The sequence below is a fragment of the Panicum virgatum genome, chromosome 6N (assembly GCF_016808335.1).
Source record: "Panicum virgatum strain AP13 chromosome 6N, P.virgatum_v5, whole genome shotgun sequence".
Lineage (NCBI taxonomy): Eukaryota > Viridiplantae > Streptophyta > Magnoliopsida > Poales > Poaceae > Panicum > Panicum virgatum.
In genome coordinates, this window is record NC_053150.1 from 14325071 (window position 1) to 14346867 (window position 21797).

The 21797-nt window shown below is 43.7% G+C and overlaps 1 non-coding gene across 1 annotated transcript; it reads left to right on the top strand.

Moving 5' to 3' along the window:
• Nucleotides 1–296: 296 nt before the first annotated feature.
• Nucleotides 297–403, top strand: LOC120680380. Its single transcript, XR_005677646.1, has one exon. It is a non-coding gene; the product is annotated as a small nucleolar RNA R71 (small nucleolar RNA).
• The last annotated feature ends 21394 nt before the right edge of the window (nt 404–21797 follow it).

Consider the following 21797-nt stretch of genomic DNA (forward strand, 5'->3'; position numbering starts at 1 on the left):
AATTGAAGTAGTTATTTCTGTGTTTCTTGAATTCTGCCCTTTCATGCAGATGTTTGAGTAGGAGGTCTAGTTTGGCGGCAAGCATGTCCGTCTCCTTAACGGTATGCATTCCGCCCTTTGTTCTGGGCTAGGAACGCTCCTCGTTCCAGCCCTGGTTGGAGACCATCTTTTCAATTAAGGTCGTAGCCTTGGCAATTGTCAGGTCTAGATAGGCTCCTTCAGCAGCGGTATCAAGATGGGCTCTGGATGTTGTCGTTAGCCTGTTGTAGAAGTTTTGGAGCACGAGCCACTCATCCATCCCATGATGAGGATAGGCAAGTATGTATTCTTGAAGTCTCTCCCAAGCTTCTGGGATGGATTCCATCCCTGTCTGCTGAAAACTTGAAATTCTTCCATGTAGGACATTTGTTTTGCCCAACGGGAAGAATTTGGCGAGGAACGCCATGGAACACTTGTTCCACGTGCTGACGGCTTCCTTATTCTGATAAAACCACTATTTCGCCTTCTCTAGGTGGGAGAAAGGAAATAGGAGGAGGCTGATGGCGTTAGCCGTAACGCCCCATATGGTTACAGTCTTGCATAACTCCAGAAAGTTCTGGAGATGGGCGTTGGCGTCCTCATTTGGCTTACCACAAAAAGGGCTAGCATGCACCATGTTTATGAGGCTGGACTTCAGCTCAAAGTTCACGTCCCCAACATCAACGTTGGGTCCAGTTGCCAGATTGACAGCGGAGGGGACGGAGAAGTCGCGGAGAGTCTTCTCAGCCATGGGTTCGGTGATTGTTGATGATGCTTGGGAAGCTGATTCGCTTGTCAACTGCGAGAACGGAGGAGGGACGACGCGAGGTCGGACCCTTCTCACGAGTTTCTCGGGATTTTCAATGAAGTTTGTCAGCAAAGAGAAACCAGACATACACTACCCTGTTTTCAACCAATCAGGAGAAAAACAAAAAACATAAACACATTAGCCTATATAAGCAGTAGCTACCTCTTACTCATATTGCCATGTTTATGTGGTTAGTAAAATCTTTACACCTAGTGCCACCCCCGGCAACGGCGCCAGAAATGCTTGTTGACATTTCTTAGCACAATCACTAGGAACGGGGGTGTCCCTAGTAACGGCGCTAGAAATGCCGTTGTAGCATTTCACCCGGAACTATTCAGGGTATCGTTATTTATATTTTCCCAAGGGATGGCGAGGTTGTGTAAAGATATTTACTAGTTCCATAACCATGACTTTATGAAATAAGGTGCAGACTATAGATTATGCAGGGGTAAGTGATAAATAAATGATAATCAGGGGTAATGTGACACACAGAACAGCCAACTCTCATGAATAAAGAATAAACAAGCACACCTAAGGTTAGTGAGAGCATAAGCTTAGATCCTAGTATACTATTCATGTCAGCAGATAAGTTACGTTAGCCACATGCTTAGAGCTGCAGGTGTCGGGAAATTAGGGACATCGGGGAGAATGACCCGCACTGGAGAACACCCAGTCCCGTTTCATCTTTGCATGAACTCCTACACGATACCCAAACGTCGGGGAGTACGCTAACCGAGAAGCAGCTTCCCGGCGGACCGACAGGACTGTCACCACCTGCGGTCTACGCTAGTCAAACCGTGGAGCACCGTCATATCTGAAGGATCCCGCATACCCGGGCACCATGCCCGCATATGAGGTCACTACCTTAGCACCCCCGGGTCTCCAACCCTTCGGATGGACAGGTAAGATGCTAAGGTAAGCCCGAAAGCACAACGAACTGATATCCTTACCCAGATCATCTGGTCTAAGCAAGCGACTAGTATAACTTGATAAAGCACAGATCAAGACTAAGCATGCTAAGAACATAGCAAGATAACCAAGAACGAACTCAATATGAATAGCATAACGAAAGTCGGAATACAAAGCCATACTAGAGGCCAAGGATTGCTCGCCGACCCCGAGGACGACTGGATTTGCTAAAGGAGATGAAGTACTAGCCTAGCTCCACTACCATAAGGAGTACAAGTCACAAGAGAGTGTGAGAGAGAGGCCTTCAAGTGGTTTGTATTGTGAGAGTGGTGGGAGGCCCCTTATTTAGCCCTTGAGGTCGGTTCCTGCCAATTTTATACATGGAAACATCCATAACCGCCTTCAGTAGGATCAGATCAAACATCCTGCCAAAATACACCTGGACGGGAGGTGGGCCAGGTTCGGCCGACCCATGGGGTCGGCCGGTCCCACCTCACCGCCTCTGGCCGACCCAGGTGGTACACTGCCTAGTGGGCCCCTTGTGTTGATATGTCGGTGCCGGGGCTTCGTTGGTCGGTTTGGTCTGGTTTGTGGGCCTCTTTTGCATGTGTTACGCAGGACGTGATCTTCTGTGACTTTGTCTGCGTATTCTTCGTGTTTTCTTCTTATTCCGGACTTGTGCTCCTAAAAACATAAATCTTTGAAAACAACTGCGGGTCTAGGTTAGTGATACAAATATGCAAGTAAGAGGTATGGATTTTCTTCTTTTATGAGTATAGTTGACGGTCATATTTCGCACTTAACGACCGTCAACACATAGATCTGAATGGTGCCAAGTCTCTCTTCTCCTCTAAACCCTTGAAAGGTTTTCGAGGTTGTTTTTCTTGCACACATGATTGGCACTTTGATCCTTTGACTACTTCCAATTTTGGAATAAACTCTAATCTGGACATTCTAGCAATGGTGTCAAAATTGATATGACAGAAACGAGAGTGCCACACATTGGACTCACAAATTTGATTCATGGATGCAATATTTAGTTGGAAATTTGGATCAATAGTATTTAAGCAGAACAAGCCTCCGCTCTCATAGCCTTTACCAACAAAGTTCCCGAATTTAGAAATTACAACTTTATTGGATTCAAAGACTAACTTAAAACCATCTCGACATAACAAGGATCCACTAATTAGGTTCCTGTTTATTGACGGAGCATGTTGCACGTTCTTCAAGTGGACAATCTTTCCTGAACTCAATTTCAGTTCGACCATACCAACACCAAGAACAGGCGCAACAGATCCATTTCCCATCAAGACGGAGGAAGTCCACTCTCCCAGGTAAGAAGTAAACAAGAATATGTCAGAGCATACATGTATATTCACACCAGTATCAACCCACCAATCTGTAGATTGAATTGCCGAAAATACAACTGGGAAATTACCATACCGAGATCCACCGGCCTCATCGCCATTGCCTATGGTGACGTTCACCTTCTTGTTAGGCTTGCTATCATCTCGGTCCTTGAGGTAGCGGCAATTTTTCGCAAGGTGCCCTTCTTTGCCACACACATAACATGCTCTGACCTTATCATCCTTCTCAGGTCTCTTCTTGAAGTTAGTGGTTTTATTAGGCTTTCAACCATAGTTCATCTTACCCTTTCCCTTACCCTTATAGGTGGGCTTGTTCACTATGATGTTTGCACTTGCCCCTTGAGCGGATGTTCCTGGAGCATCCTTTGCCCTTGCTTTCTCTTCCACATCGAGAGCTATAATCAGATTCTCGGTGGAGATATCCCCTCGTTTGTGTTTCAGGGTTGTGGCAAAATCCATCCAAGATGTAGGGAGTTTGTCAACAATGCCTGCTGCCACAAACCTGTCCGGCAAAGGACATCCCAAACTTGCAATCTCCCCCAACCAGTAGCAGCATCTCATGTGACTATGCAACTATTGACTTTGCAGCATCAACGCTGAAGTCATAGAACTGCTCACATGCATAGAGTAAGCGACCACCTTCTGAGACTGCAAATTTGCGCTCAAGTGCATCCCACAACTCTGTGGGGTTTGTGTAATCCATGTACAGATCGTAAAGCTGATCTGACAGCAGGGATAGGATACATCCAAGCGCCTTATCACTATCACTTACAAACGCCACGGTCTGCTCAACCGTGAATGGCATTGCTGGATGGATCACCCACCATAGTTCCATAAACATGAGCCAAAATTTGACTCTAGTCTGCCATCTCCGGAAGTTACCACTGGCAAACCTCTCAGGTTTCATTGCATCCGAAGGACCATCCATTGCTGAATTACAATAAACACATAAATAAGATTTTTGGATTGTTGGAAATATGCGTTTAAAGAGTCCAGATTTCAATTTGAGGCAAAATAGAAGTAACAACACTACTGCTATCTCAAACAAAAATGAAAACTGACAGAGTAAAACGAACCGAAAGATACTCATGTTAAATTCGATTACTCTTTCCGATCAGTGCTCCATCCTCGTGAAGAGACGATGCAGTGCAGATTGTAGCAGTGCAGAACATAGTCGATCAGCCTCGAGCAGTCGCGCAGTTGCGCTACCCAGAAACCTTATTGCCGTCCCTCGTGCAGGCTTCATGTGGCAAAACCGCCTAAATTATCCCGGCTCAAGTGCGTAAACCATCACCATAAAGGCAACATTAGCTTAAACGCACTTCAAACGGAACAATTTTTGGTCTGTCGGGTAACGTCCTGATACAACCACCGATTCTCGGATCGAACAAGCATACCCCGCACGAAGGCGAGTTCAGAGATATTACAACCACACTTTTACAACACAGGCATATTAAAGATTACAAACCAGTTCAAAAGATTATTACAAAAACCAACTTAAGTAAAACAGTTATACAAAACATAAGTGTAGAATCAGAGTTTAAAACAGCGGAAGATGAAATACGATGACTACAACACGTCGCCAAAAGTATACCAAGCTAGCCCAAGCCTGGTATCACTCGTCATAGTCATTGCCGGCCGAAGAGGTATCCCATTCTACGGACCAGCCAGGAGGCAAAGCGCAAGGATAGGTCAAGCTAGCGATCTGATCCTCAAAACTCATACCTGAAAAAGGGGTTTCAACAGCAAGGCTGAGTATTCTAATACTCAGCAAGACTTAACCGTCAACGGGTATAAGTAGCCCACCTTAGCTAGACTATGCAAGGCTTTGTAAGGCTCTGGTTTTCCTTTGCTGAAAAGCAATAAAGAGTAGGTCCTTACTTTCAAGTTTTAGCTTCAACATTCTAGTTGATTAACCATTCTATGTAAGCATCTACTAACCAAACATGGTGGAACTTCTAAACAAACATCAAGATTAATAAGAATATTGTTGCTCTTATTACTCTGTGTGGCAAAGAGATCAAGCAGTCTCATTTCATCGTGAGAGGCGGACGATTCTGAATCGAAATTCAACCTTGCAAGGAAAACCCAACACACACGTTTGGAATACCGTCGGGTCATTTCCAAACAACCGTTTGCCTTTCTTTCCGGCTCGTGGATAGGAACACTCTCCCCGACTACAGGGCTCCAAGGTCCACCCGTGCCCGGTCCACCCTTGTCCCTAGAAGTCATAGTGTTGCGTAACATAAAATAAAACCTATCTCTAAGAGAGAGTGTCAGGTATATCCACTCCCCGGTCCAATCGGTTACTAGGCTTACCGCGTACCATATTTACGGCATGTGGCTAGTACGTTCAAAAACTTAACCAACACTACCACACACCGCGACCTTAGCAAGTTCATCAACACAGACGGGGTCTCACATAGGACATGATATCGAACACAACCCCGTCCGTCGTCCTTATATTGATAACAGAAAGTAAACAAGCAATTCCTATAAAGCTCGCGAGTGACAGGCAATCACTCGACTTTTACCGTTCCTATAAGCTTAGCAATTACTCGAACTCAAGTCTAGTGTTCAGTACATTGGTTCCTAGGATCATGCATCTAGGTTTTCAATTCAACTCCTATGAACTGTAAATGCACAAGTAAAATAATACAGTAAATGATATTAATTTGAAGTATAGGTTATGTCCGGGGCTTGCCTTCTCGGTAGTTGCTAACTATTTCAGCGCTAGGCTCTTCCGAACTTTGGTTCGGGGCTTCAGTTAGTTCCGCAGTGTTCACTTGAGCTTCGAGATCACCTCCGTCAGACTCCGGAATCAGCTCGTACGTCCCGTCTGACAAGGTAGTCGTATCTATATGTAATGCAAGAACAACATTATAAACAAACATGGGCAATCGTTTATAGAGTAGTTAAATAACAAATTTAACTACACAAGGCATCATGATCAACAGCACAAAAGAAGTTAACTAACTTCATAGAATGAGTGGTGGTGATTTCCTCTACGATTAAATCATGGTTTGTAAATAAAACAACAACTCAGAGTACAAATAGTAATAAAATCTACCAAAATTACACTAAACAGAACATGAACAAAGTAATCTACCCTACAAAAATCATATCAAGACATGTAACCATTTAATCACAATAAATCATTTATACAGGCAACACCTAGTACAAGCCTGAATTATACAGATCAAAATAGATCAAAACAGAAGCTCAAAATTTAACAGGAGATCTAAACAGGGATGATCTAGCTACTGTGAATGTTTCATGATTTTATATACAAGGAATTAATTCAGATAAATTAAACAAAACAGACACCAGTTTAACAAGATTCAATTTTAACTCCTATTCTAGCCATGAACTGAAGCTTAAACTTCCTGGACAAGCTAATCTACTCAAAAAGAACATGCCAAAATAAAATCATGATTTATTACAAACAGAAACTATTTACCATAAATAAAGTGTACTAAACAAAGATTAAAACAAATCAATAGCTACACAAGGGAACTGACCATGAAATTTTTATAGCAAAGCTAGTGTTACATGAGTAAACTACCACCAAAATTTCATAGCAATAACAGCTTTCAAGCATCAGATAAGAAAAAGACTAAACATCTAGTATTTATTTATCTAGTGACATAAAACCATTTATACAGCAAAAACTGGCAACTAAAGCCTAACATATTATGGTTCTACTGCATAGATCTCTCCAAAAGGATTCCAAAACATCAAGATTTGCTATTTTACGAATTTTCTATGAATTGATCTAGAATTTCAAAGTTCACTGAAAAATATTACAAAGCAGTCCTTAGTGCACTATTCACATGAGTCTAGGTCTATTCAAATAACACCCTGAAGTTTTGTTTCTTCCACCCCGAGGTCCCTGGGCCGGGTCAGAGAGAGGGGGCGGCGGTTGACCGGCGATTTCCCGGCGAGGGGCTCACCGGCGGCGAGAGTGGAGGGGTGCGTGAGCTTCACGGGTGCAAGGCGCACCTCTGGGTGGCCTAGGGTCGCGGGGAGAGGCTCGGAAGCGGCGGCTCGGCGGAGCAGGGCGGGTCGGCGGCGGAGGCGAGCAACGGCGAGGGTGCTCCGGTGAGGTTTGGGCGAGGGGAAATGGCCTGGGAGCTGCGCGAGGTCGAGGCGGTGCTAAGGGTGGGGGCTGTAGGGGTGGAGCGGGTCTAGGGTGGCGGCTCCGCTGCGGGGTGGAGCTCGCCGGGGTTCAAGCAGGGCGGCGGCGGCGTTCTGCGGCGTGGGAGCGATGAGAGAGCGAAGGGAAGCACGAAATCGAGTTCTGGGGCTCTTGTAGTGCTCGGGCGCTCGCTAGAATAGAGCGGCGGGCTCTGCAGGGGACGCTCCACGGCGGCGTCGCGGTGGCAGCCGTCGGGGAGGTTCTGGGCGCGGCGGGGGTGCGTGGCGAGGGGTGGAGGCTCCAGCGCGAGGCAACAGGAGGGGGAGGAGCTCGTCCGCGACGCGTGGGCGCCAGCGCACGGCGGAGTTATGGCCGGGAAAGCCGGGAAGGCGCTCCACGGCGGCGCTGTCGGTGGCCGGCGACGGGAAGCAAAGCAGGGAGGGGAAGAAGGGGATAAGGGCGATTTTGCAATTTCCAAAAGTTCCAGGGACTAAATTGTAAACCAGTGATAACTTTTAAACCAAAGCTCAAATGGAAAAGTGCCCAACATGAAAGTTGTTCAAAATTTCAAGATCTACAACTTTGATGTTGTGCAAAAATTTATTTGGCCAAAGCTTCAAGAGCTAAAATTAAAATTGTTGAAGGGATTTTGAATTCCAGGAAATTCGTCTTTTTCAAAGCAATTTCATTTCAAATGTAGACCTTCAAGCAAAAAAAAATTGATGCCATGCAATAAATGCACTGAAATTTTGCACAAACACCCTTCACTAAAACTATAATTGCTCAACCTACTCAACACAACTGCAGAAAGGACCTTGCATAAAATCATAATTACACATATACCCTTTCATAATTACAAAAGGATCCTTTTTAAGCATTTCAAGCACATGATGCAAAGCAAACCTACACCATTACTGTGCGGACACTTATTTAATTACTGTGCAAACACCCGGGGTGTTACAGCCTTCCCCCCTAAAAGGAAATCTCGTCCCGAGATTACAGAAAGAAAAGGGTACAAAAACTGGGTACCTGGATTGGTTCTAAGGAAATCGGGAAAGTTTCTTTGGAGAAAATTTTCAGTTTCCCAAGTAGCTTCTTCTACAGTATGCTGATTCCACTGGATCTTGTACATTTTAACTTTCTCCCTTCTAGTACTTCTTTCTTTGGTGTCAAGAATCTTGATCGGATACTCCTTATAAGATAGATCGGATTCAATCTCAATATCCTGTGGTTCAAGGATCTCAGTAGGTACCCTGGTGCACTTCCGAAGTTGTGAGACATGGAAGACATCATGAACGGCAGCCAACTGAGATGAAAGACGAAGTCGGTAGGCAACGGGTCCACAAGTTTCGATAATTTCAAATGGTCCGATGTATCGGGGTGCTAATTTCCCTTTTAAGCCAAAGCGTTGAACACTTTTAGTAGGAGATACTCGCAAATATACAAAGTCTCCTACCTCGAATTGTAAAGGATCTCTCCTTTTGTCTGCATAACTTTTCTGTCTTGATTGAGCTGCTTTAAGATTAACCTGGATAATTCTGACTTGCTCCTCTGCCTCCGAAACTAAATCTGGCCCAAAAATTTTGCGTTCTCCAGCTTGTGACCAATTCAAAGGAGTTCGACACCTTCGACCGTATAATGCTTCAAATGGTGCCATTTGCAAGCTGGATTGATAGCTGTTATTGTATGAAAACTCTGCCAGTGCTAGGCACTTAACCCAGTTCTTGCCATATTGAATAGTACATGCCCTCAACATGTCCTCAAGGATTTGATTGATTCGTTCAGTTTGCCCATCTGTTTGTGGATGATAAGCTGAACTACGAATCAATTTTGTTCCAAGGGATTCCTGCATTTGCTCCCAGAAACGTGCTATAAACTGAGGCCCACGATCAGAAATAATCGTCTTTGGAATGCCATGTAAACGAACAATCTGATCGAGATAAATCTCTGCGTACTTCTTGGCAGAATAAGTGGTGTGTACTGGAATAAAATGAGCGGTCTTGGTGAGTCTATCAACGATTACCCAAACAGAATCCTGCTTATGAGGAGTAGTGGGTAAACCAACGATAAAATCCATACTGATATCCTCCCATTTCCAGGATGGAATGGGTAAAGGTTGGAGAGTACCAGCTACTTTCAAGTGACTAGCTTTAACTCTTTGACAGACATCACACTCAGAAACATATCTGGCGATCTCTCTTTTCATTCGAGTCCACCAGAAATTTTGTTTGAGATCATGGTACATCTTGGTACCACCGGGATGAATCGAAAACTTCGATAGATGTGCTTCATCAAGGATTTGTTTTCTAAGCTCATGATTCTTGGGTACAACTAGTCGAGATTCAAACCATAAAACTCCTCTATGATCCACTCAGAAACATTTATACTTTGGTTCACCTTGGGATAACTTTTCCTTGATGACCTTGATACCCTCATCCTGTAATTGCCCCATGATGATGCTATCATGAAGTGTTGGCTCAAGGGATATATGGTTCAAACTTCCTTGAGGTACCATTTCTAGGTTTAACTTCATCATTTCCTGGCATAGAGTTTCATTGAATGGTTCTACAGATAGACAATGGCATTGTGACTTGCGGCTGAGTGCATCCGCAACCACATTAGCCTTTCCTGGATGATAGTGCACTTCTAGATCATAATCCTTTATTAACTCTAGCCATCGTCTCTGCCTCATGTTGAGATCAGCTTGAGTAAAGATATATTTGAGGCTCTTATGGTCAGTGTAAATATTACAGTGAGTTCCCATAAGATGATGTCTCCAAATCTTAAGAGCGTGAATGACAGCTGCTAATTCCAGATCATGGGTTGGATAATTCTTTTCATGATCCCGGAGAGCTCTTGATGCATAAGAGATAACCCGGTTGTCCTACATAAGCACACAACCAAGTCCCGTACCCGACGCATCACAATAGACATCAAAAGGTTTAGTACTGTCCGGTGTAGACAATACTGGAGCGGTAGTTAATCATGCTTTGAGGGTTTGGAAAGCTTCTTCACACTTATCATTCCAAACAAACTTTACTCCCTTCTTCAATAACTCCGTCATAGGCTTGGCTATTCTGGAGAAATCAGTAATGAATCGACGATAATATCCAGCTAAACCAAGAAAACTGCGAATTTGATGAACTGAAATAGGAGATTCCCAATCCATCACTTCTTGTACTTTAGTTGGATCAACAGATATACCATCACTGGAGATAGTGTGACCTAAGAATTTCACACTGTCCAACCAAAATTCACACTTGGAGAATTTGGCATAAAGATGATGATCTCGTAATCGTTGAAGAACGATACGCAAATGTTCAGCATGATCTTCTTCATTCTTGGAGTAGATCAAAATATCGTCAATGAAAACCACGACGAATTTATCCAGCTCCGGCATGAAGACTGAATTCATCAAGTACATAAAATATGCTGGGGCGTTGGTAAGACCAAAAGACATAACCAAATATTCATATAGTCCATATCTAGTAGAGAAAGCAGTCTTTGGAATATCACAAGGCTTGATCTTTATTTGATGGTAGCCAGAACGAAGATCAATCTTAGAGAAAACCTTAGCTCCAGCTAACTGATCAAATAGAATATCAATGCGGGGAAGAGGATACTTGTTTTTAATAGTGACCGCATTGAGTGGTCGATAATCAACACATAGCCTCAAACTATTGTCTTTCTTCTTCACAAACAGGGCTGGACATCCCCAGGGTGAAGAACTTGGACGTATAAAACCTTTGTCAAGAAGGTCTTGGAGTTGGACTTTCAATTCTGCTAATTCATTTGGAGGCATTCGGTACGACCTCTTAGAAATAGGGGCGGTACCGGGTTGAAGTTCGATAACAAACTCGATGTCTCTATCAGGGGGCATTCCAGGCAAATCATCTGGAAATACATCCGCATACTCCCACACAATGGGGATATCTTCAAGTTTAATTTCTTTTGTGGCATAAGCACAAGAGTTAATGCACTCTCGTTGTGGTAGATAGAGTATGGTGGCTCCTTGATGTGGTGAATCTATCTCGATAGCTCGGGAAGAGATATCTAACAGTACTCTATGTTTAGTCATCCAATCCATGCCCAGAATAACATCCATGCCTTCTAAATTCAACAAAATCAAATCTGTCTTTATCACTTTACTACCCAACTTAAGAGGTACATGTGTAGTGATTTGATTGGAAGCTATCTTCCCACCAGGAGTTGTTATCATAAAAGATCCCTTAGTATGACAAAAGTCCAATCCTACTCTTGCTCCAAATTTGGCACTTATAAAACTATGTGTTGCACCAGAATCAAATAATATAACTGCGGGTTTATTGTGGATAGAGAAAGTACCCGTCATAACTGGTGCTCCTGCTGGAAGGTCTGCAAGAGTAGTGAAATTAACTCGCCCTTGCCGGACTTGCACCATTTGCCTCTTGCCCTTGCCCTTGTTGTTGTTGTTGTTGTTGTTCTGATTAGAGTTTTGCCCTGGATTATTCCTTCTGGGTTGTGGACAATTCTTGGCAAAATGAGAAGCACTTCCGCAGTTGAAACATCGATTATTACTATTCCCACTATTGAACTGTGGGGCATTCGGCCTCGGGCTAAATTGCTGTTGTTGCGGCTGAGGCACTGGAGGTCTGAATCCTCCTTGTTGCTGAGGCGGCCTAAAGACAAACCTACCCACTGGGGCATTTCTTTGTGGAGGCCTTGGTGGAGTATTTTGCACCAGGCGATACCTTGGTGGCTGGGCACTCGAGGGTCCCGTTGGTGCCTTCTGCTTTTTCTCAGCACGATGTGCAGCAATACAATCTTCCTGTGTAATGGCCATATTCACCAGCTCATTATAGGTATGGGGCTGAACCAAGTTTAAACGTTCCTTGAGCTTAGTATTGAGGCCACGACGGAAACGATCACGTTTCTTGGCATCAGTATCAGCATGATGGCCCGCATACTGGCACAGATGATTGAAGGTCTGTGCATATTGAAGAACAGTGCGGGTTCCCTGATCTAGAGCCAAGAATTCATTCAACTTTCTTTCGATTAGTCCATCCGGAATATGATGTGATCTGAATGCAGTTCTAAATTTCTCCCAAGATATGATATGTTCAGCAGGCTGCATTGCACAATAATTATCCCACCATATACGTGCAGGACCACGCAGCTGTTGGGCGGCAAAGGGGGCCTTGTTTGCATCAACACACGGTACTGCTAACAAAGCGAACTTGGAATTGATTGTACGGAGCCAAGCATCGGCATCCAATGGGTCATCAGCTTTGCTGAACAGTGGAGGTTGGGTACCAAAGAATTCCTGGTAACCCGCTGGTTGTGCCTCCCGTCCTCCATACTGTTGGCGTGGCTGATTTTGTTGCCCTTGGACTAGCTGGCGAAGCAACTCTGTTTGCATGGCCATTAACTCGGCCAGATTTGATGGGGGTGGCGGTGGTTGCTGAGATCCACTGCCAGTTTCACAACCAAAGCCATCAGGCGTTCCGCGTGTATGACCAACCATCTGTAATCATGGAAGACATCCATTAGATACATATTTCTCGCTTCCAAAATCAATGGTACGTATAATGATCATACATTTGGATAAAACAAAATCAGCAAAAATGTAACTAGATGCGGTGTAGCACAATGTGCACAACACATAAATGTGCAACCCACAAAATTCAAAACTGGTCCGCGGCTAGATAGCTTCATGCTTCATCGTATAGAGACTCAATGCTGAGAGCAAAGGGTAAAGAAAATAATCTATCAATTCGCTCTTCATCGCTATGTGCTATGTTGCTAAACAACAGAGATCATAGAAGGGGTTGGACTAAAATTTAGTCTCACAGATTCAACATGCTAACATTTGATGGGCACATATGCCACAAAAATCTGCAACATCTTGTATTCATCAAACGGCGTGAAAATGCACAAATGCAGAGATTTGCTAAGTAGAAAGATTATGATTTCCAAGCTGGTAGTCGCTACTTATATTACATCCAAAGCAGCCTTGTTCTTACAACCTAACATCGCTTAACCTTACCACATATAATACAACAAGTGGTACTCCTCCCTAAGGCTATTTTACAATAACATCTTCCCTATATACATATGCTACAACAAGAGAACACAACTATCTAGGACAAAGTCTAAGACGCCTAGAAGTCGTCGAGGTTGCCCACAGAAGAGGCACTGCCGGAAGAAGAGTCGTCCGGCTGAGGGTTAGGCTCAGCAAGTGCGTGCTCGGAATCTAAGTCAGATACTCCCTCAATCTCCTCTGGGTGGGTCCTCCTCTGCTGCTGCCGGCTCAGCTGGGGCATCTAGTTGCTCCTGGAGCATACCAACATGTGCTAAAGCATCAGCCCAATCTGCTTGCAGCTCATTCACCTGCGCCTGAAGAAAACCGATAACTGTGTTGCGCTGCTCTATCTCAGCACCATACTCCATAGCCTGATGCTCAAACTGTGCAATAGCAGTATCCCTCCCAGCCACGGCATCCTGAAGTCCCTCAATCTGAATATCCTTCAGACGAAGGCCTCGCTGAAAACTCTGGGCCAAGTCTATCACCTGGTCCATGTGTCGCTGCTGAAGTATCTGGTAGTGAGACTGGGCATTCATATATCTGACTACTGCCTCGATAGTCTCATCCGCTACATCTCCAATCAAGTGTCCAAAGTGTGTGACCCTGAACAGCCACTCTGCATTTCCAGCACTGACTGCTGGGAACAAACCAATAGGATATGCTGCTACCTCCTCGGGATGGTGCTCACAAAAAGTGGTGATAGCGTTGAGAGCTGCTTTCTCAAACGCATCCACAAGACGGTACCCAATCACCTTGATCTCAATCGGTGGCCACTCCAAGGTGGGGTGCTGAGGAATGGTCATCTTAACTCTGTTCTTCTTAATTCCATCCTCCGAAAACTGGCGTCCCGTGTACTGGGGTGGATCTGGGTAGTGGAAGATACGAAGTGAATCCCAAAGAATCCTCGGAAAACCCTCCCAGTACAGACAATCGGTATGAGCATTTCCCTCCTCATCCCAAAAGATCTGAGAACAAGTCGCCATCTGAATCAAAAAGGATTCAAATGTGAGTAATGCAATTATCTCAAGACTTCTCAAATAAAGCTTTAAGAAGACTGCGGTAAACAAATGTGTTCTAATTCACAAGATGATATGATTCCAACTCAAAGAATAATAAACCACAATTGGTACTGGTTCATCATTTGAGATTCTAAGGAATGAAAAGATCCTTATAACAACAAGATGGGGTTTAGGAGGAAGGCATGACTCGGAACCATATTTTTCATCCAAGGAAACCTAAGCATTTTAACAAGCATGCTACTAAAATCAGAGTTTCACTCACTCATGTTTTAAGCATACTAACACTTATCTTATAAGGATTCATACTAGAAATTCCTTAACAAGCTCATGTAGCAACTTCAACTATTATAAACCAATCAAACATCAACCAAATATGCATGCACGTCCTGACCGTCCTCACAAGATAGACAATTGCCAACTATGGTTGGGCTTACGTGGTTAGCACAGTGGTATACATAAATACGGCTATCCCTATATAGCTAGTCGATACATTCTAACCGTTCTTATCTTAACAAATCGCGGTTAGTGTTCCTGCAGAAGATTGACAGAACATATATATATATCCAATGAACCTTTCATGCCAGCACTCATGAAAGCATTCCCAAACATTACCGCTCACTATAGAAGCGGCAGCCATACAATTTCCGCTGTATGGCCAACGTTAACATACGCTACTCAGAGGCGTATTCACAAGTTCCTTTACTCCCAATATAGTCGACCGAGGTCGGTATATTGGCAGCAGCTCAAGTAGGCCACTGCTTGAGCGCAGCGTTCGGTTCGCATCACCGACGGGAAGGTCAGACTCCCTCAGCTGACTGAGCACACTTTACTTCCAATATAGTCAACTAATAGTCGATATATTGGAAGCACCTCAAGTAAGCCACTGCTTGAGGGCAGCGTTCGGCTCGCATCACCGACGGGAAGGTCAGACTCCCTCAGCTGACTGAGGATCCTTACCATCTTACCTCACGTAGGTGCGTCGTTACAAGAAGTAAGAGTTGCTTGTGAGCATGGTTTGACAAAATGTAAAGTGCTGGAAGTCAGATAACATAAACCATACAAAAATAACCACCTAGTAATTCCCATAAATTCCCTAGGACTTTACGTTCTAACACAACTCTTAACGAATCCAACGTAGTTTTCCGAAATTCTTTATGGTTCCAATTTTATATGGAAAATGGTTTTTAAGGTTCCAACACCTCCGATGTATGCTTGCAGCTCTGATACCAGCTGTGGCAGAACCGCCTAAATTATCCCGGCTCAAGTGCATAAACCATCACCATAAAGGCAACATTAGCTTAAACGCACTTCAAACGGAACAATTTTTGGTCTGTCGGGTAACGTCCCGATACAACCACCGATTCTCGGATCGAACAAGCATACCCCGCACGAAGGCGAGTTCAGAGATATTACAACCACACTTTTACAACACAGGCATATTAAAGATTACAAACCAGTTCAAAAGATTATTACAAAAACCAACTTAAGTAAAACAGTTATACAAAACATAAGTGTAGAATCAGAGTTTAAAACAGCGGAAGATGAAATACGATGACTACAACACGTCGCCAAAAGTATACCAAGCTAGCCCAAGCCTGGTATCACTCGTCATAGTCATTGCCGGCCGAAGAGGTATCCCATTCTACGGACCAGCCAGGAGGCAAAGCGCAAGGATAGGTCAAGCTAGCGAACTGATCCTCAAAACTCATACCTGAAAAAAGGGTTTCAACAGCAAGGCTGAGTATTCTAATACTCAGCAAGACTTAACCGTCAACGGGTATAAGTAGCCCACCTTAGCTAGACTATGCAAGGCTTTGTAAGGCTCTGGTTTTCCTTTGCTGAAAAGCAATAAAGAGTAGGTCCTTACTTTCAAGTTTTAGCTTCAACATTCTAGTTGATTAACCATTCTATGTAAGCATCTACTAACCAAACATGGTGGAACTTCTAAACAAACATCAAGATTAATAAGAATATTGTTGCTCTTATTACTCTGTGTGGCAAAGAGATCAAGCAGTCTCATTTCATCGTGAGAGGCGGACGATTCTGAATCGAAATTCAACCTTGCAAGGAAAACCCAACACACACGTTTGGAATACCGTCGGGTCATTTCCAAACAACCGTTTGCCTTTCTTTCCGGCTCGTGGATAGGAACACTCTCCCCGACTACAGGGCTCCAAGGTCCACCCGTGCCCGGTCCACCCTTGTCCCTAGAAGTCGTAGTGTTGCGCAACATAAAATAAAACCTATCTCTAAGAGAGAGTGTCAGGTATATCCACTCCCCGATCCAATCGGTTACTAGGCTTACCGCGTACCATATTTACGGCATGTGGCTAGTACGTTCAAAAACTTAACCAACACTACCACACACCGCGACCTTAGCAAGTTCATCAACACAGACGGGGTCTCACATAGGACATGATATCGAACACAACCCCATCCGTCGTCCTTATATTGATAACAGAAAGTAAACAAGCAATTCCTATAAAGCTCGCGAGTGACAGGCAATCACTCGACTTTTACCGTTCCTATAAGCTTAGCAATTACTCGAACTCAAGTCTAGTGTTCAGTACATTGGTTCCTAGGATCATGCATCTAGGTTTTCAATTCAACTCCTATGAACTGTAAATGCACAAGTAAAATAATACAGTAAATGATATTAATTTGAAGTATAGGTTATGTCCGGGGCTTGCCTTCTCGGTAGTTGCTAACTATTTCAGCGCTAGGCTCTTCCGAACTTTGGTTCGGGGCTTCAGTTAGTTCCGCAGTGTTCACTTGAGCTTCGAGATCACCTCCGTCAGACTCCGGAATCAGCTCGTACGTCCCGTCTGACAAGGTAGTCGTATCTATATATAATGCAAGAACAACATTATAAACAAACATGGGCAATTGTTTATAGAGTAGTTAAATAACAAATTTAACTACACAAGGCATCATGATCAACAGCACAAAAGAAGTTAACTAACTTCATAGAATGAGTGGTGGTGATTTCCTCTACGATTAAATCATGGTTTGTAAATAAAACAACAACTCAGAGTACAAATAGTAATAAAATCTACCAAAATTACACTAAACAGAACATGAACAAAGTAATCTACCCTACAAAAATCATATCAAGACATGTAACCATTTAATCACAATAAATCATTTATGCAGGCAACACCTAGTACAAGCCTGAATTATACAGATCAAAATAGATCAAAACAGAAGCTCAAAATTTAACAGGAGATCTACACAGGGATGATCTAGCTACTGTGAATTTTTCATGATTTTATATACACGGAATTAATTCAGATAAATTAAACAAAACAGACACCAGTTTAACAAGATTCAATTTTAACTCCTATTCTAGCCATGAACTAAAGCTTAAACTTCCTGGACAAGCTAATCTACTCAAAAAGAACATGCCAAAATAAAATCATGATTTATTACAAACAGAAACTATTTACCATAAATAAAGTGTACTAAACAAAGATTAAAACAAATCAATAGCTACACAAGGGAACTGACCATGAAATTTTTATAGCAAAGCTAGTGTTACATGAGTAAACTACCACCAAAATTTCATAGCAATAACAGCTTTCAAGCATCAGATAAGAAAAAGACTAAACATCTAGTATTTATTTATCTAGTGACACAAAACCATTTATACAGCAAAAACTGGCAACTAAAGCCTAACATATTATGGTTCTACTGCATAGAGCTCTCCAAAAGGATTCCAAAACATCAAGATTTGCTATTTTACGAATTTTCTATGAATTGATCTAGAATTTCAAAGTTCACTGAAAAATATTACAAAGCAGTCCTTAGTGCACTATTCACATGAGTCTAGGTCTATTCAAATAACACCCTGAAGTTTTGTTTCTTCCACCCCGAGGTCCCTGGGCCGGGTCAGAGAGAGGGGGCGGCGGTTGACCGGCGATTTCCCGGCGAGGGGCTCACCGGCGGCGAGAGTGGGGGGTGCGTGAGCTTCACGGGTGCAAGGCGCACCTCTGGGTGGCCTAGGGTCGCGGGGAGAGGCTCGGAAGCGGCGGCTCGGCGGAGCAGGGTGGGTCGGCGGCGGAGGCGAGCAACGGCGAGGGTGCTCCGGTGAGGTTTGGGCGAGGGGAAATGGCCTGGGAGCTGCGCGAGGTCGAGGCGGTGCTAAGGGTGGGGGCTGTAGGGGTGGAGCGGGTCTGGGGTGGCGGCTCCGCGGCGGGGTGGAGCTCGCCGGGGTTCAAGCAGGGCGGCGGCGGCGTTCTGCGGCGTGGGAGCGATGAGAGAGCGAAGGGAAGCACGAAATCGAGTTCTGGGGCTCTTGTAGTGCTCGGGCGCTCGCTAGAATAGAGCGGCGGGCTCTGCAGGGGACGCTCCACGGCGGCGTCACGGTGGCGGCCGTCGGGGAGGTTCTGGGCGCGGCGGGGGTGCGTGGCGAGGGGTGGAGGCTCCAGCGCGAGGCAACAGGAGGGGGAGGAGCTCGTCCGCGACGCGTGGGCGCCAGCGCACGGCGGAGTTATGGCCGGGAAAGCCGGGAAGGCGCTCCACGGCGGCGCTGTCGGTGGCCGGCGACGGGAAGCAGAGCAGGGAGGGGAAGAAGGGGATAAGGGCGATTTTGCAATTTCCAAAAGTTCCAGGGACTAAATTGTAAACCAGTGATAACTTTTAAACCAAAGCTCAAATGGAAATGTGCCCAACATGAAAGTTGTTCAAAATTTCAAGATCTACAACTTTGATGTTGTGCAAAAATTTATTTGGCCAAAGCTTCAAGAGCTAAAATTAAAATTGTTGAAGGGATTTTGAATTCCAGGAAATTCGTCTTTTTCAAAGCAATTTCATTTCAAATGTAGACCTTCAAGCAAAAAAAAATTGATGCCATGCAATAAATGCACTGAAATTTTGCACAAGCACCCTTCACTAAAACTATAATTGCTCAACCTACTCAACACAACTGCAGAAAGGACCTTGCATAAAATCATAATTACACATATACCCTTTCATAATTACAAAAAGATCCTTTTTAAGCATTTCAAGCACATGATGCAAAGCAAACCTACACCATTACTGTGCGGACACTTATTTAATTACTGTGCAAACACCCGGGGTGTTACACTTCACGACGATAAGGGTTTGGAGATACCACTCACCCTTCTTCTCAGTGCACGGCAAGGGAAGGGCCGTCGAGATCCAGCAGCTCGATGTCATAGCACAGCAAGAGGTGGAAGAATGGCCGGGAATTAAGAGATATTTTCCGGAATATTTTCAGTCCACTAATATAGGCGTGGCAGCCCTCGAGGAGCCGTTTTCTCTTTGATGACGCCCATAAAAGACATTAAAACGTATTCAGGATGGTCATGACAATTTACTGGGTATTATGGAATTAACCGGCCATTGATTAGCGTCAAATTAGTGCACAACGGTTAAAATGTGAGAGACACAAGTGGCAAAATATTGGCTGAATTACAGCCACATAACCACACGTCACAAGTCACAAGTCACGCGGATATACATGCGAAAAGACGCGAATACGCGCGCGTGCGTTGGTGTGTGTTTAGCAAAACCTTACACACTCCATCTCTTGGCTGCTCCATTCAACCTATAGAAAGTGCTCCAATATTTAAATTGGTGTCCACTTGTTTGTATTAGCAGTATGTGATAATACTAACCAGCCACATGTTGCTTTAGAATTCTCTTGAATGGGCCATAAATGAATCAAATTCCAACACACATCACACACATATGATGTCTTCCAATGGGATCCTGTTTGTGTTTTGTACTAAAGATAGAAATTTGTACCACTTTATATGAGCACTTACACACCAGATCTATGGGTAATATGATGGCCCCTTTGACATAGCTTCTTGAGGAGCTTCAAAAAGAGCTTCACATGAAGCTATACCAAAAGGGTAAAATTCCATCAGCTTCATCAATGAAGCAACCCACCAGCTTACACTATGGTGGAGAAGCTGGAATATGTGGCTTCGACAGCTTCAACTTCAGCTTCAGTTTCATTGGAGAAGCAGCTTCACCAGAAAAGCAGCTTCAGAAGTCATTTTAGACTAAAGCTATGCCAAAGGAGCCCGAAGGAGCTAGTCCCTCGCAGGAAAGTCCCCGACAAAGAGTAAAAAAAAGAATACTTGCTAAAAATTTTAAGCTAGTTTAAAGTACTGTCGAAGGTTTAGAAGATGTCTAGTAATTTTAAAATAATGTTCTAAAAATTTTGGAATAATGTTTAAGAAACTACTGAAAAACTATCGTCCAGTTCCCAAAAATGCTGAAAGTAGATATTTAGGAAAAAGCTATAGCACACCAGATATTTATTAGGAAAAAAGATTTAGCATACTCCCTCATATAATTGTCATTTCAAACCGTGATTAGTCATAAAGACACTAATTTGTCAACTTTAGCACTAATTAATAATATAAATTTGTAAGTACAATCAAAAAATATATATCAAGCGCACACTAGGTATATAATTTTTAAAAATTAACTCTAGAACATTTAAAAGTTTAATGATGGTCAAAACTGACATTTGTTGACTAGACACATCCAAATATTAGTAAGGATTTTTTTTTGACATCTCTGGCAGCCCAATTTATTACTCGTCTTCAACCTCTCCATGTCCCCTGATAAAAAGAACGAGAAACTGGCAAACAGTAGCAAATATATAAGGCCCGGCTTAGATCTTTAATCGTAAACCCAGTAAACGAAAAAAAAATATCACATCAAATATTTTGACACATGCATGGAGTACTAAATGAAGTCTATTTACAATTTTTTTGCATGGATGGGCTGTAAATCGCGAGACGAATCTAATGAGCCTACTTAATCCATGATTTGCAACAGTGATGCTACAGTAACCATCTGCTAATTATGAATTAATTAGCATCATTAGATTCGTCTCGCGATTTACAACCCATCTATGCAAAAAAAATTTATAAATAGACTTCATTTAATACTTCAAATTAGTAAAATTTCTTTGTAAAATTTTTACACATAAACAACTAAACAAGCCCATTTGTCTTGCATTGTCGTCGGAAGATGCAAGAACGTGCAGAAAGTAAAGCACACACACGCACATAGAGAGAGAGAGCGCGCACTACGTTCAGCGTTTCCATTGGAAAAAAATGCAAGTCAGACTGTCAGGGAGCACTATATGTTCACCAGTTGGTCAGCACCAATTCCCAATGCCTGCTCTGATCACAAGTACTCTCCAAACAATTCCGGACAGTGTGAAAGGCCAGTGTTTTCTTCTGTTTCAGAGTTCAGATTAGACGGAGACGACCGGCTGGCACACGGCGCGGCAAGCAAGCCGAACGCGCCGCGCCGTGTGCCCGACTCCAACTGCTACCGGTCGCCCCGTGCAGCGTGCGCACGTGACGTGCGTTCGAACCCAGCCGGCTGGCCAATGTGTAACCGAGAAGGAACTCAACCACACGCCGCCTCGTCTCTTACTTCTCGCGTACATATATTTATATCTTTATATATATGTGTAAATATA